The 17,420-nt window shown below is 37.4% G+C and overlaps 2 pseudogenes; both read right to left on the bottom strand.

Moving 5' to 3' along the window:
• LOC150019276 (mediator of RNA polymerase II transcription subunit 20 pseudogene) overlaps window positions 1-7,165 on the bottom strand; it is a 61,936-nt pseudogene extending 54,771 nt beyond the window's left edge.
• A 392-nt stretch (window positions 7,166-7,557) lies between these two features.
• On the bottom strand, window positions 7,558-16,990 carry LOC150019275 (adenylyl cyclase-associated protein 1 pseudogene; annotated as a pseudogene).
• Between the last annotated feature and the right edge of the window lie 430 nt (window positions 16,991-17,420).

Genomic DNA, 17,420 nt, shown 5'->3' with positions numbered 1-17,420 from the left:
GCACTGAATTATCAAAAGACCAATCTAGAGGTTGAAGAACTGAATCAGAGAATCTTGACAACAGGAATTTGGAAGCCATATGAGAAAAAAATAATAATAGAAGAGAATTCTTCATATGCTAACAGTGCCCCAGGCAAGAATGTATCTCAATAGAGAAGTCATATGATATAAGACATAATGAGATCCACTAAGAATTACTGAGGTATGACCTGGGAGGTGTGAACTGATAGCAGAAATCACTCTGAATGCTAGATTAAGATTCAGCCTTCTAGTTGGAAGGTCAGGTGGCTTGAGTAATGAAAGCTGCTAGGGGAAAGCACCAACTGTGACTTCCAGCTTTTACTAGGAAAACAACAGCAATCATGATTTCACTGACTCTTACCAAGAGTAACACGGTTCACTTGCTTTGAAATAACAGACCATAACTTCACCCTTATCAATAAGCAATAACAGGTAAGACAAGAAATATATTCAAAAGAAATATCAAACTCAAAGAAAGCCAACCCCTTCTTTGCATTCACCTACATATATACTGCACAGTGTTCACATTTTTATATTAAAAAATACTTGGCATTTTTATATTTTGTGTAATATCGATTAAAACATGTATTGAAATAATTCAGAAGAAAATTATTATTTTTTATAGTCTCTAAGACAATCTGACTCTCAAAGACTTGAGGTAGACAAGAACAGTAAAATTGCTTATATCTATATACAAATGTATGTACACTGGTTTACTATTAAAATTAATACAAGGTTTATAAGTTATTTTTTAAATTTATTTTTTATTGTTTTTCTATTACAGTTTTCCCATTTTCCCCCTTTTGCTCTCCCCTATTCCACCCATCTCTCTCCTCTCCCACAGTCCATCCATGTCCATGGGTCATTCACTAGTTCCTTGACTGGACTCTTCTCCTTCTTTCCTCCCTTCTCCCCTCTCCCCTGCCTCCTGGTCGCCCTCAATCTGTTCCGTCTTTAGGTGTCTCTGGTTCTATTTTGCTCATTTATTTGTTTTGTTCATTTGTTTCCTGTATTAGGTGAGATCATATGAAATTTCTCTTTCATCACCTGGCTTATTTCACTTAGCATAATTCTCTCTAGTTCTATCCATGCTGTAGCAAAAGGTAGGAGTTCCTTCTCTTTTTCTGCTGTGTAGTATTCTATTGTGTAGATGTACCACCATTTTTTGATCCACTCATCCACTGATGGACACTTAGGCTGTTTCCAGCACTTGACTATTGAAAATAGTGCTGCTATGAACATAGGGGTGCATAGGTTCTTTTGAATTGGTGTTTCAGGATTGTTTGGGTATAATCCTAGCAGTGGAATTGCTAGATCAAAAGGAAGTTCCATTTTTAGTTTTTTGAAGAAATTCCATACTGTTTTCCACAGTGACTGCACCAGTTTGCATTCCCGCCAACATGCACTAGGGTTCCCTTTTCTCCACATCCTCGCCAGCATTTGTTGTTTGTTGAGTTCTTAATGACGGCCATTCTGACAGGTGTGAGGTGGTATCTCATTGTGGTTTTAATTTGCATCTCTCTGATGGCTAGTGCTGTTGAGCATTCTTTCAAGTGTCTATGGGCCCTCTGTACATCCTCCTTGAAGAAGTGTCTGCTCAGGTCTTTTGCACACTTTTAATTGGATTACCTGTCTTGGTGTTGAGTCATATAAGTCCTTTATATATTTTGGGAATCGAACCCTTGTCTGAAGTATCATTGGCAACTATATTCACCCATATAGTTGGTTCCCTTTTTATCTTGCTGATATTTTCTTTCACTGAGCAGAAACTCTTAAATCTACTTCATTATTCTTAAATACACATATTTAAGAATACAATATTTATTTAGCAAGTCTTGTGAAAATCATGTTTAAAAATACTTTGGAAATATGGTTGAGGAAAATATATTTCCCTTACTATACATATTTCTCACTGGAGATTTTAAATGGTTTGTGTGGATTGAAATTAAGCACATGAGACCAAACGAAAAAGCTATAAATTGTAGGTTAAAAAATACCCCAAAGTATACTCTCTGCAGTGTGATAACTTAAGATAGTTTAGTAAGGTGTTACGGGAAAAAGCTATTAACTGAAAAAAGTTGAATTTCCTACCATAAGTGTCTTGCAGGACAGCATTCAGGAATCTGTGTGAACACCTCTGGTAACTAGGCCAGGTGTGAGAACATCTCTGTCTGAAGCATACATTAGGGGGAGATCTTCTCTTCACAGTGATTATGATCTTTTCCCAAGTTGCTATCATGTCATAAAGATTTCCCCCGCTTCCTTGTAAACAAAAAGTCAGTAATATAGTATGCAATACCCCTAGATGTGGTTGACTTACTTGTCTAATATGGAAAGCTATAGGATGAACAGATAGAGTAGATAATTCATTTCCAGTATGGTGGAGGTTTCACTGTGATAACTTTTCTTAACTGTAGTAAAAAGTAGTTATGATTTAAGTGGATAAAGCCAAAAATTAAGAATTTAAAGTACTCAAATAAATGTGGGACTTTTATGTTTAGCATTAGCTATGGAGGTACAAGAAAGAACTAGATGGAACTTTAAATAATTTGTAATCCAACCTTTTAATCTGACAGCTGTGGGGGCATGCAGCAGGGAACTTAACTTATAAGTGGCAGATTTGGGTCTCAAACTCTGATCAGTGGGTTTGCAATCCAGGAATACCTTTCTTTTACCAAGTTATTTCAGTAGTTCTGTTAAAAACCATTTTCTTAAAAGTTGTATAACCTTTGGAGTATTCCTTAACCATTGTATACACTAGGTTCCTTATTTGTAGAACTGAGACAACCCATAGAAATAAATGAGAAAAGCTATATAAAACACAGCTCAGTGCCTAGTTCATAGTTAACCCCAATAGGCACTAACTCTTTAATTGATTTTTTAGAGAGAGACATCAAGGGGAGAGAGAAACATCAACTTGTTGTTCCACTTATTTATGACTCATTGGTTGATAGTACGTGCCCTAACCAGGGACTGAACCCACAACCTTGGTGTATTAGGACGATGTTCTAACCAACTGAGGTACCTGGCCAGGGAAATATGCACTAATTTTTAATAGTAGCTTAAAATATTGCTTCTTTTGTTGATATTATTCAAGTGAAAGACTAATTATTAATACAATTATAAATATAACTAGTATTTTTTATTGGTCTCTATGTGTCAAGGACTGTTCAAAGTGTTTTACCTGGATTAGTCCAATTCTTATAATAATGCATTACATATTAAAACCAAATAGTTCTTCCCACATTGAACAGAAATAAAAATGATCTTTTAATTGTTCTGTTTTGAACCAATTTCTTCAGGCAAATGAAGATATGTTACCTTAGTGCTTGCTATTTTAAGATTATTTTGCAGCTCTGGTATAGGGACCAATGAATGGCAAGTGTGTAAAACAGTCCTGGCTTCCTCCTTCTTACCACTACATTTCTTCTTAAACAGTGGCATCATTTGGGGGAGAAAAGCACACTCTTGGAGGATCAGGACAATGTTGAACTCTGGGCTGGAGTTTACCCATCAAGAAAATAACGGGAGTTGGGGGGTGGGAGGATAGAGAGCATTGTAATGGATAATCTCTGTAGAGCTTTAAAACAGAATATCTGTGCTATATTCTCATTTTAAAACAGGAAGACTGGTTCTCTTACTGGATCTCGCTGTGCATCTTTCTATCTTGTATGGCTTCTCAGTGAGACTGCTGAAACAATTCAAGAAGTTAAAAAAATTCCAAGTTTAAACACAGTTTGATACACCTATTGCCATGCATATTCAGTTCGTGAATTCTGGTTTTCTTAACTTGGATAGCTACCTTTTCATCTATCAGCTCGCTGCACAGACTTTAAATTCAATGTTAAGTTTCAATTACATTGCTGATAAAATATCGTTAGCTATACATGAATTTCTAACCTCAGTCCTACTTAGGGTTTTTTGTAAGTTAGTATGAGATTTGTGACTAGACATAGGTTTAGAGAATAGACTTAGAAATTCAGAAACTCCCACAGCTGCTAAACCAATGTAAAAACTGTAAGGATTCATTCTTACATATAATTTCCAGTTTTCCTTTAAAGTTAGTAAACATAGTTTAAATATTTTTGTGAGTTCTTTATCTCTCTTATAGTCATTACATTGGAAGATATTTTTTCTTATTCTATGTTGAAATAATGTCACTGAGAGATCTGTAGTGCACCTGCTGGAAAATGATAGAGTTTATCAAACATGAAACTTTTTTTTCAAAATTATTCTAATCATCTTTGAAACTCTGTACCATGCACTGGAAGCTTCAAAAACTAAGATATGACATTATTGTCAGAGATTTCACTATTTTTCATTGCTAAAAATCTTGCATTTTAAAAATAAAAAATCATCCCACATTTCCTAAGTAATATTATAACTATAACACAGGATTCTTTTAAATGTACACACATGCATATAATAAAAATAGTGCACATTTGTTGAATTGTTACTAGATGACAGGGCCTTTACATTACTTATTTTTTTCTTCCTCACAATTACACAATGTTGCAGGCATTGATATTAATTCCCATTTTTGTCATGAGTAATTGAGGCAGGGAGACGTTAAGTAACTTGCTTAAGGAGACATGGCAAAAACAAGTAGTGTATTGACCCAGAGTATGTGATCACAGAGCTTCTTTTGCGGCCCCTATACATACTTCCTCCAAAAGTAACTATTACTTTGTTTTATGTGTATAAAGATGAATATCTAATATGAATTTGATAAATATGTATTTAATAAGTAAATGATTGAAAAACCCATTAGAGAAAAATGCCTAATACCAAAATTATATTGAAGTTCACCTAACCCAATGTCTGTCATTTTTATACTTGTATACTGAAGAAGTAAATGCAAGATAAATTCTTGCTTCTAAATTCATTTAGGATTTGCAAATAACTATGAAAAAAGTTTAAGTAAATGAGATTGGATTCCAGAGTTCTTGATTTCTTGGGAGAAAAAAAAGTAGAATTCAATTGAAATATTTCCCGGAGCATACAGAGGTTAAAAGAAAATTAATGTAAGTATGTGGGCACAAATAACGTTTCATAGAGTTTGTGATTATCGTTGCTCTAGGCTAACTAAAGTATTAAATAAGTGTAACACTTCCATGCCTCCCATTTTCTCGCAGTTGACACCTTGGCATACTGTACAAATTCAATTCCTTCTGCTCCAGGGACTTCAGTCCTCACATTTTATGAGCTTAAATACAATGGAACTCACCCTGAAACTGGAGTATTCCCAGTGTTTCTAATGTTCATAGCTGGGAGGTCATTTGTGATGAAAGTGTCTACCCATTTCAGATAAAAGACTAATCAACAACATTAAACTTAGTCTAAGACTTCATGTAAGTGGTTCTCTCTATGGAATATGCCCGTGCCTTTCCCTTCCCCCTTCTATCCCCAGGGATTGCTCTCTCTTTCCGAGGAGCACTCCTGATTTTTGACAACCTCCTTTTGTTAATCTAATTCTTAAATAGAAAGTTAAAGACCTAGTTTCAGAAAACAAATAACCCTAAATATTGTCAATGAAAGGCGTATTGCTTCAGAATTTTCTCATGGTGGTAAACATCAATCCAACTGAGAATTTAAACAGACATGACAGGCTTAGTACCAATGTGTGGATTGTGGCATTGTGAAATATCTGAAAAATTATTCCCTGGTTATGCTAAGCTAATCAAATCATTAATCTGTCTAGTAAGTTGTCTTTTATATCATTACCATGAAACTGTAAAAGAGAATACACTGGAGTATTCAAAAAAGAAGATTAATGGCTAGAATACAGTTATCTATAAGTCAATCTCTGTCTACAATTTATGGCCCCATCTCGTTCTATAAACTCCATCACTATTACTCCATGGCAGAATCTGGCCCTCTTGATAGTCCTTGGACATGCTAGGCATTCTTCTTCCATGGGGTTTTGGACTAGGCGCTAACTGCAGCCAGAACTCTCTTTTCCTATATATCTGCACGACCAACTCCTGTGGCTTCTCAAGTCTTTGCCTACTTCTTATCCGATCAGCGAGGTCTCCCTTTATCACCATATTTAATATTATAGCCTACTGCCTACTTCACCTTCAGGAACACTTAAAATCTTTCAACATACTCTACAAATTTACTATTATTGTGTATTATCTGTCTTCACAGATTTGTACTTAAGTGCTGCAAAGACAGAGATCTTTGCTGAATTATTCCAATTGCCCAAATGCTGCCTAGAGTATGGTAAATACTACATTAGTATTTAAATGTTTGCTTTTTTTTTCTTTTCTTTTTTGTTGTTTCAATTACAGTTGTCCCATTTTTCTCCCATTGCCCACCCCAGCCCACCCCTTCTCCCACAATCATATCCCTCCCCATTGTCCATGTCCATGAGTCATTTATACACGTTCCTTGACTAGACCCTTCCCTTGCTTAATGAATGACATATTTACTTTCAATTTTTGGTATTAATTTTATTCTATTTTCTGTATAACTTTAAGACATAAGTGTCTATTTTTACAGGCCTCAGGAAATGGGTAGAGTCACAGGACAATCTCTTGTCCCGCCAAAAATAATTGCTGCATAATTTTGTATGTTTGTCCTAGAGGAAAAAACTGAAATTTACATTAACAATGCTGTGCAAGATGCTTACAAAAGATGTAAAACCAGCTTGCAGTGGAGATTTTAGTTATTCGTTCTAGTGCCCAGACAAGCCAAAAGCTATGGAGCATGACAGGGCAAAGGAGACAGTGAGGATGGGTGACAGGCACCTTCCATGGAAGCAGGAAGGAATGCCGGGTTCCGCAGAATGCTGTGGTACTTTTCCTTTCTTTTTCTTCTCCTTTTAATTCATCTCTGTAGGAAGGCACGGGGCAAGGATATCAGAGAAAGGAAGGGTCCAAGACTCCTTTCATGGGCTTGGTGCAGGTCACTGCCACAGGAGCTGGTACAGGAGAACCTACTATCTCGGGTTCAGGCAGAGGCAGGATGGAATGCAGAATAATAGGAATACGTATAGGAAACAATTTTGCTTGGGATGCTAGATGGCTGGGCTGCAGCCTTTGGCCGGTGCAATTCTTGCCTCACCTGTCAGCAGTGAAAAATGAGTCTGGTTAGATGATCCAGCTGGAGTCACCCCAGCTTCTGCTATCTTCATGCTCATTGTTAGGAAAAGATCAAGTTGTGCAAACTTTCTGAGCCATAACTTCCTGGGGACTGCTTTATTCTTCCCAAAAGACTGTCTTTTGGTGGAATAATCCTCAAAGGTTGAAAGCCAGAACACACCAGTCCTGGACTGCAATTCCTCAAGAATGGACTGGCGGCACAGCTGAGTTGACAGGGAAAAGTGGCACCTGCCTACACATCAACTGACCTGCTAACCCGGCCCCACATCTCAGCCTGAGACACATTTCAGTGAAGGCAGATAGCTGTGCTTCTCAAAGCGGAGAAGCAGCTTAAGAGCGCAAAGGTAAAGGAAATCTGGGGAAAAAAAATCTTGATACAGATTTCTCCCATGGTGTGAGGCAGAGGGCAAAGAACCCAGTGGCACTTCGCTTATTCAGCCATTTCTATCACTGTAGTGACAAACTTCTTCCCATTCCACAGGGTCTTGAATGCTCAGGAATGGAAAACTCATACAAGTCACTGCCTTCTGTAGGAATGAAGATATTGATCTCAGAAGATTTGACATTGACTCTCTCACCATCCAGGGAATTCTTGCTTGGGTAGACATGACAGTCATCTGTTTGGTTAATGGATATGATTGGCACTTGACCCATTACCTGCACTTTGACATCCCTACTATTTATTATCTCCACAATGACCACCATGTCATCAAACACCAGGTCATGTTTCTTACAGTTACCTACTATAATGGAGCTAATTTTGCCCTTGATTTGGGGTGCCATGTTGATATACATGTGTATGTAAGCCACCTGTTTCAGCTCTGTGTCATTAATCACGAGGTTGGAGACATTCTCCTGATTCCCCACCCTCCAATTCCCACCCGCCATTTTGAAGAGAGCGGGCTCCTTTTTTTGTGGCTGGTTTGGGGATGGGATGACTCCTGGTTTAGGTGCAGACAATGGTTTGGGGCAACTTCGTACTGGACCACTCAGGGCCTTCAGAGAGGGGCTCCTGTGAATCTTCATGTCATCAGATACACATTTCAGGGCACATGTGATGCTCTCCCCCGATTAATCTGCACAAAAAGTGCTGAGCATGAAGCTAAGTCATCCAATCCTGACTGGTAGGCATTGGTGGGGTAGGTGGGCCTGGTGAGGGCTGGGGGAGGAGGACTTGATCCAGCAGAGGGTCAAGGTGCCAATCCACTTAGTTCTTTTCTCACAGGCCCCGTTTTGCTCCAGGCAGACTGGTGGTATGAAACTTTCTAATGTAAGCCTGCAACTCTGTCCACATACCCAAGTAAGGTTCAACCCAGTCCACCTGCTTCTTATCTACATCTTTGTACTCCTGAGGACCCAGTTTGTATAAAGCAGGGCAGCGTCATTCATTTCTTTCACATATGGACCAGACTTCGGAGCTGCAGCCACCCAACCCAGGGCCTGGATACTTTCACTGACGGCTCACAGGTGATAGAACAACTTACTTCCTCGGTTCTTCTCCCAGAAGGTTATCACTTGTTGGATCTGCTCTGAGACGGGACCCAGCAGGTCAGAAAGCTTATTACCCACTGGCTGCTGGCACTGAGGGGCTGCAAAGAGAGCGTGCTCCAACTTCAGACCTGTGGGGACCATCTTCGCGTGTTTCTGCACGTCTCCTCCGACCTCTTTACAGACCTTCTGGCACTCTGCCACAGGACCAGCAAGCAGTGAGTCAAAGGCTTGCACATAAGCAACTGCTCCTACTTCTGCGGCGTGGTTTTCACACCCACAGGGCGTGTCAGAGGCACGGGATCCTGCTTCTAGGCAGCCCATGGGCCTCTCCAGTGTTTGTGCCGGATTTGCATGTCAGCCATAATGCACCACCCGCTGGAGACTGCAAACAGCCGCTCTCATATTTACTTTTCCATTCATCCATGTATCTCAAGAGTTCTACCCAATCTGTACTGTATCAATGTATATTTGTAAACTGTACAAGTGGTGCTGGCTTAAGCAATTTCCAGATAAGATAAATTCATTTATTCCATTCCTGTTAAATTATCAAAAATATAAAATTTCATTTATAACTTTAAGCATTTCAGCATTTTCTTATCACACTGTATTTTTTTGACAACTCCTAAGGAAGTGGGTCATCATGTTTTTCTACTAAATGCCTAAACAACAATCAATAACAAAGACTTTATAAGAAAAAGATTGTTGATTTCAGGAAAGCCCTTAGAATGCATTTTCAACTGGACAGTGTCTGCTTTCTACCAAGATGACAATAGTTATTTCAGAATAAAAAGTAAGTTTAGAAGTATAAACTGAACTCAGTTAAAATAAATAACAATAAAATCTATCACAACTAATTATTCAGTTTTATCACAATTTAAAAAATTTAAAAAGGTTTGGTTCAAAAAGACTGAAGGGTAAAATTACATATGATTATATACCTGTAGTGGATTCTAAATGACATCCAATGGTTTCTGTTATTGACACTGAGCCTGTCAATTCTTCTTGTTAAGTAGGATCTTGATGAAAATCCGAGAAAAGCTAGACAATGCATCTATTTAAACTTTTCTTCTTCCTTGACTGGCCCACACTCTGTTCATCCTCTTTTCTTGTGTTGCAAACACTTCTCCACTAATGGCAGTCTGCATTAAGATTTATTTCCAGCCCTGGTTGGTGTGGTTCAATGGATTGGGTGCCAGCCTGTGAACCAAGGGGTCATTGGTTTGATTCCCAGTCAGGGCGCATGCCTGGGTTGCAGGCTGGGTCTTCAGCGAGGTCCCCAACTGAGGGAGCATGAGAGGCAGCCATACACCGGGCTTTCTCTCCCTCTCTTTCTCCCTCCCTTCCCCCTCTCTAAAAAATAATAAATAAATAAAATCTTTAAAGAAAAGATTTATTTCTATTTATCATGTTTCTATTATTTGCAGAAATCTCAACATTTCGTTTCCTCCAAGTCCCCTTTAAATAATGTCTCTTTATGAGTTATATTGCTAAAGGGGCTTTGCAAAATGCTTACTATTAGTTACTTATTACCCAGGAGGGGTCTCCCTCTCTGCTTGTTAGGCACATCCCTTGACAATGCCCTTTTTTTTTTTTTTTTTTTGCTGTGACTGCAGTTTCTCTGGCCAACAGTCTCTGTAAACTCTGTGTGGTTTGCTTCATTGTAGTGGTAGGATGAATTTATATGCCTCTTGCTTTTGTGAAAAACAAAAGTTTACTCTTTGGAAAAGAGTAAAAAAAAAAAAAAAAGAAACTACCATTCTGTAAAAGACAAACTATTTTATCCCATGTTTTGCACAATTGAACGTCACTGAGCGTTGCTTCAGCTTATGGGCTTTAACCATTTGTGCATTTCACAATGACGATGTGGGTGACCTGTGTATGAACATCAGCCCTGTGACAGGCTCTTTCTTAAGCTCCGGTAAGAACACATTTGATAATACATATCTGTACACAAAGAGATTTGGATAACTTCTGGTATTTTAGCTGGTGAAGTGTAAGGGACTTTTAATACATTGGAGTTGGCAGATTGAAAGGACCTTCATTCTTATAATGAGAACTATTAGTCCATAAAGTTAAAAGAAACTGCCCAAAGACACATAATAAAATACCTTGGATAAAGGTTTTCCACATTAAAAAGTGCCTAAAGCACACAACTGATAACATTTTTTAAGACAGCTTATTATCTTTCCAAAAGCTTTTTTTGAACCCATATTGCTAATAATGCCATGTATGTGCCACTGAGAGTTGCTGTTTATAATAACTAAAAATGCTCAAATGCTTTTGGGAGCTTCTCACCATCAATCTAAACTTTATTCAGACTCATGGAGATCTCTGATCACTTGAGTCTACCACTTTCTCACTTAGTTTTCTCTAAGTTCCTTCTTTTTTAAGCTTCAAGTCCAAGGCCCATGATAATCATCAGGACGAGGCACAAACCTTTCAGCTTTCTGAATCTTTTCTTCCTCTATTGCACTTCCCTAGTCCAGTCTAGATTCTGGGTATCATCTCCAAGAGGTACAGCTGTACCTAATAACTTACAATGTGTTGCTGTAGAAAAGATGCAGAGTTGTCTTTAAATTTATGATCACAGATTTGAAAACTGCTCTCATCACGCCCTCGAAATCTAAATCCTTACTATTTTAGAGATTTTATAACAGCTGCTTGTTTCTTATAATGATCCTCCCCTACAATATTCATAGGTTTATAGGCTATATCCTTGCCATTCACACCTCAGTTCAAAGTTATTGCATCAAAGGCCTTCCCTGCACACTGCATCTAAAATAGATACCAAGTTGCTTACTGTCATGTCACCCAGTTGTGATTTTCTACTTAAGACTTACCACCTAAACTATTTCTTATTTATTTACTTATTATGTATTTATTATTTTATGTACTAGCTATTTCTTCTTACTAAAATATAAAGTACATGATGGTAAGTGACATTTCTGTCTTGTAAAATTTTATAACCCCAGTATTTAGAACAGGGTCTGGCACTTAGTAGGTGCCAAGACATTTTTGTTGAGTGGACGGAATAAGTCTCCATAATTGTCATATTTGTTAACTGCCTTTTATAAGTATGGTATTAACATAAAAACTTTAATATTTGAATTTAAATTCATTCAGAAGAAAAATGAATTGAATTAATTGGTTCTTTTCTCTCATCGACCTTGGACAAATAACCTGAACCTCTGAGATCACATTTCTTTTCAGAAAACTTAGAAAATTGAACTAGATTGTCTTAAATATCTCTTTTAGCTCTAAGAGACTTTCTTTACTATGAGAAAATTATGTTTTAAACCTCTCAACTTTAATATTTGAGCTTTGTTATCTAATCAGTTTCAGCTCAAGAACTGTATTAATGGTTGTGGCCTTCACCTATGTGAAATTAGTGTCTCCGGGCTTTTATTTAAACATCTCTCTCAACTTCTTTAAGAACTTTTTAAAAACATTAAACAAGTCACCTTGTGCCAGTATGAGTGCATTATCTAAACCCAGCTGTGGATATGTAATATTTTAAATATTTTTTACCTTGTAAATTGGTATAGCTTTCAGTATATTCATGTAAAGTTTCTACTTTTAAATACAGTATTCATAATTTAAAACTCTATATTGTCTGAGCACCTCTATTGAAGGCTCAATATTAAACAAATAAATCAAATTGTGTCAAGATCCACTGCTGGAGATCTTACTTTATTAAATGTGTTTATTTCTGTCATTATTAATTTCTAGGCACAGCAAAACAACAAAAAAATACATGGGTAGTGCCAGACTGCAAGTCAGAAAATGGACCATAGCTCAAATTTTCATCTGACAGATCAATGTTCCATAATGTAATTTAATGTCCTCTCAAACTCAAAGACCTACCTGAAAATAAAATGACCATTTCCATGTCTTCTGAGTATCTACTCTAATTTAATTGAATTTGCATCATGAATTTTTGGAAAATTGGATCTCTCTTGCAAATGTATGACCATTAAGAAAAGAATGTCACAACTATTAGGGTCTATTTTTATCCTCTCAACCTCATAATAACATTACATCTTTGAAAAGTCAGGTGATACATATTTCCATTCAAACTAGTCTAGTGATTTGTTATCATAAGAAGAAGTGAATTAAATAAATTATACAGCTACAGTTGGCAAGGGTTAGCCAGGCAGTATGTACCAGTTGGGAAAATATAGTTTGAAATTAAACACATGTGTGTTAGTTAACTCTAATGATACTGTTCTCCAATTTATTCAATGTGGAAATGTAGCCATGGAAACCTTAGGCACTGCTCCACATGCAAGCACAATCTGACCACAGCCTGAAGAACTAGGGATATTTGTATCGCAGAGAAGCTGTCAGAAATACTATTCCTTAGTCTTAAAGATTTAAAACCATTTTGTAGCTTTTTTTTTTAACCAAGGATGTGCAGGCTTTCAGGAAACTGAAATTTCCTGGGGACTCTCTCCTTGCCCATCCTCTCCTGTCACCACCCATCACTAGGGATACAGTTTACATTAGAAAGGAAGGACAGACTAGGTCTTTTTCACCAATGTTTGTGTTAGCATATGCTATCCTTCTGCTGAGAGTCATTTAAACAACCCACTGACCGCTCACTTTTATTGTCTGGCTTATTCATTCACTGAACAAATATTTTGAGTGCCTACTATGTGCTGGAACAAGATCAACAAGGTATATTTCTTATAGTGCTTATATTAAAATAGTTTTAAAATGTGGAATTTTAATAAAAATATAGAGAATATGAGCATTAAAAAGCAATTAAGAAATAATTTTGACCATTTTTGTTTGTTATTTGTGTGGAAATTGAGGCCTAGAGATAGGGAATATGACTTCTCAAGATTCTAGTCCGTGAATGTCCATAGTATACAGGGATGGGCAAAAGTAGGTTTATAGTTGTGAATTTATTCCTGTATCATTTATTAATTACTGTATTAGTTATTTGCATTATTTCATATGAACACCTGTAAATCCACTTTTGCTCACTGTTGTATATGATATCGGTATTTGTTCTACTTCTCTATGTATCTATAAGGGTAATTACCTGTTTACTTCTGCTCTTTAAATTGTCCCTTTCTTCATCTCATTCTTTCACTCTACTCTGCTTATTATTTCCCTGTGACATGGATGACCTGGTTGAGAGAGTTACACTTTCCAGTTTGCCCTTTTCAGAATCACCTTCAATTTAAGGTTCTTTAATTATTGTCTGACACCATAGGAACAATCTTGGCTGCAAAGGAGGCCAGGTGAATCCCCAAGGTTTACTGCTCCGCACTTCATTTCTCTTCTGTTGCTTACTGTGAGACCATTTGGCAACAGTAGACTTAGAGCCTTAAGATAATTAGTTCTTCCTCAGAATGGCACGATTTTTAAAGAGAAAAGTATGAAAATTTGTTTCAAAAGCCAAATCTATCATTTATAGAATATGACCCATTTTAGTGGTTCTTTGATATTTTTGAAAATAGTTTACATGAATAATATCCTTAATAAAGTCATATCCTTATGTCTTACTTCTGAATTATTGCTAATACCATCCCAAGCACATCTTGTCCCAATTGAGGAGAAACTAAAAATCTTTATGAAAAAATATAAAATGCTACAAATTAAATATAAAATAAAAATTTAATTAAGTGAATGAATAATGTTTAATACCTTAATTATACACTTTATATACAGTGATTTCAGTTTATAGTTATAAGTATACTTTGCACCTAGGATTTAGAATAAATTACTACATATAGAATCTCTCAGTATTTTCCTAATATTTTAATTCAATCATACTAATGTAGGACCCCTGGCTGGTTTAGCTCAGTGGATTGAGCGTCGGCCTGCGAGCTAAGTGTCGCTGGTTCGATCTTCCAGTCAGGGCACATCAGAGAAGGAAAACTCTGATTCCAAAAAACCTCCGCTGCCTTGCGGCATACCTCTTCAGGGGAAAGGCTAAGGGAGTAAACCCCGACAGAAAATCCGGAGCCGGAGTCCCTAAGGCGGTTTGACGTTGTAGTCAACACCGGCAACTCCTGCGGCGCACCTGAACCCAAGCTGTATCGACTCCGTCTTTCCCTTGGACCCTTCAGCTGCGAAGAGAGGGGGGGTCTGCTGCATGGGCAACAGCAGACCCTCCATATCACCCTGCCCAGGCTCTGTAGCTTCAGCGTCATCGCAAGATGTCGATTCAACATGGGAGGAGACAGATACCATGTCACTCCCGAGTCGGACTGCACAGCCATCCTCGGCGGTGCAGATAGACTCTTGAGAAGCTACACCATCGTCTCTCGAGACGGACGGCTGCCGACGACGACGACTAATGTAGGAAACCATATTTAAATATGAATTGTAAAAAATGAATTAAAAAATTTCAGTTGCAGAGGTAAAAAACATTTTATAATTTCTACACATATACAAGCATCAGATAATAATCTAAGTCCAGTGAAGGTGAAATATTTATAAATAAATGTAATATAATTTCTCAAGGAATTTGTTTAAATATACCAGAACAATTAGACCAGGTCTAGCTAAATATTTTTTTAGTGTTCTCTTTGTATAGGTAAGGGGCAAAAATCAAATCCATATGAGTCACTAAAAAACAAGTAGGTTGTAATAATGTGATTTATAATAAATATATATTTTGTCTTTATTCACACTTCCTGTCACAGAGCTCCTATAACCTTTCTAATTTCTTAAGTGATAAACCTCAACACAGTGTTATCACATGATTTTCCAAAATTGTGAGAAATAATATGCTACTTAATAGTCAATGAGATAGTTCTCCTTTTTTGGACAGAAAATTAGTAAATCAATCCCTTGCAATCTTGGCACAGTTCATACTTCTGATATAATTTATAATTAGCATTATGATAATAATATTAATAGCATAATACAAATATAATAATTTATATCATTATTAATATATTAATTATATATGAGGTCTGTCCAGAAGGCCTCCAGTCATGTATTATGAAAAATAAAGACATTTATTGAAGAAGACACAAGATACAAGATACAAGAAACATTGTACATAAGACCATAACACCTTAGTCCCCCTCAAAGAAGGCACCTTGGGACCTCAGACAGTTCTCCCAATCACTATCTGCTGCCCTTCGCATTTTCCTGAATCTCATTAACAGTCTAAAATCTCTTCCTTTTCAAAAGTGATTTTAGCTTTGGAAAAAGTCAGAAGTTGCAGGGCACCAAATCTGGACTATAGGGGTGCGGAGTCACCTGGGTTATTTGATGTTTTGCCAAAAAAATCTTTTCATGAAACACGATACATGAATGGGCAATTGTCATGATGAAGCTGCCAGTCACCAGTTGCCCATAACTGTGGCCTTCTGAATCATTCAAAAAGTTTCCATGGAGGAATGCTCAAGCTTCCCACAAAATGTAATGCAGATTTGTTACTCTGCTCGCTCAGCCATTTTGAATGTGACAGCCACATAGTACACATGCTCACTCAACAGTGTCTACTGCCCCCACTGATTAGTGAAGCAAAGTCATCATTGTTCACAAATGTGCATTCCAGTCCACTTTCTGTGGCTACCAGGTTACATTGATGTAGTGCAAACTGTTCTCATTCTATTAACAATGGTTGGACTTTTTCTGGACAGACCTCATAGTAATGTATACTTTTGTATCACACTGTAGTAGTACATGAAAGAATACAATGCTGTATATTCACAGCTGTGTTTGTTCCCTATAACAAGGATGTCATTGTACTATCTTTGTCATAGAAATCTTTATGAACAACAGGGCTTAAATGTTACTAGCTCCTAGAGCATTTTTAGTTTTATTAAAGGAAATTCATACTCAATCTTCTGATATTTCCTTAATCCTTTGAACACTTATTAAAGCATTTACCATGGTCTGCTCTCCACATGAAATATCCACGTCCATCCCTCTCAACCAATATAGCCTTGGGTTTACCAAAGCACTGTACTTTTCACTTCTTAACAGTGTGGTAGAGAATGAGCAAACAGACTTTAATAAATTGTGTGCTCCTGAGTTATATTTAACCATCCTGATTTGTTCTAACAATGGAAGTGAAATTCTGAAAAAAATTTTAAAAACCCAGCCTTAGATAATTAGTATTCTTCGACTGCTAACAGAAGACTATTGCCATTATTTAGTGTTCTTTCTCATATTTCAATTGCATATTTTGATTCAAAATCTGCTGTGTTCCACTGTCCTCCCATTCTGACACTAACGTGTACCGGAGAGGCCTGATATTGCTCTTTCAGTGGAACTGCTGGCAGGGCCGGCCCTCTGCTGGTGCCTGGGACCCTGGCGCTTGGAGTTCTCTCCATGGGTAAGGCTGTACTGTTGGCCCGTGTCACTGAATTCACTGCAGCAGTCTGATGGATGGTGAGCATCCGTTTTCCTTCTGGAATAGGGAGTTTCTATGATTGTGGCTGATCACACAGGCAGAGAGTGCCTGTATGACCAGTTCCCAGTAGGCTTTCCTGTGGAGAAACACGGCCTATGTTTTCCTGCCATGCACCCTTTCACTGTAATAAACCATGGCCGTGCGTACAACAGCCTCTGAGATCTGTGAGTCCTTCCTGCAATTTACCCAACAGTCTTGGGAATCATGACGGAGGGAAGAACTAATTAGATACTGGCTTGTTATTTCTCTTAGCAAACTTCTTCCAATCACTCAGAGATTCTCATTACAAAAGATGAATAACCCAGTGTTATACAGAAAAGTTAATTGTCCTTATACCTCCTAGCACTTCATTCTATCAGCAATTTCTACTTGCTCACAACAATGTCATAGTTTAAGCACGGTTTTGCCTACTTAAA

The sequence above is a fragment of the Furipterus horrens genome, unplaced genomic scaffold, assembly GCF_987537825.1.
Source record: "Furipterus horrens unplaced genomic scaffold, mFurHor1.1.pri manual_scaffold_2, whole genome shotgun sequence".
Lineage (NCBI taxonomy): Eukaryota > Metazoa > Chordata > Mammalia > Chiroptera > Furipteridae > Furipterus > Furipterus horrens.
The sequence above is the reverse complement of the archived record's forward strand: the minus strand, read 5'-3'. Positions and strand labels throughout refer to the sequence as shown.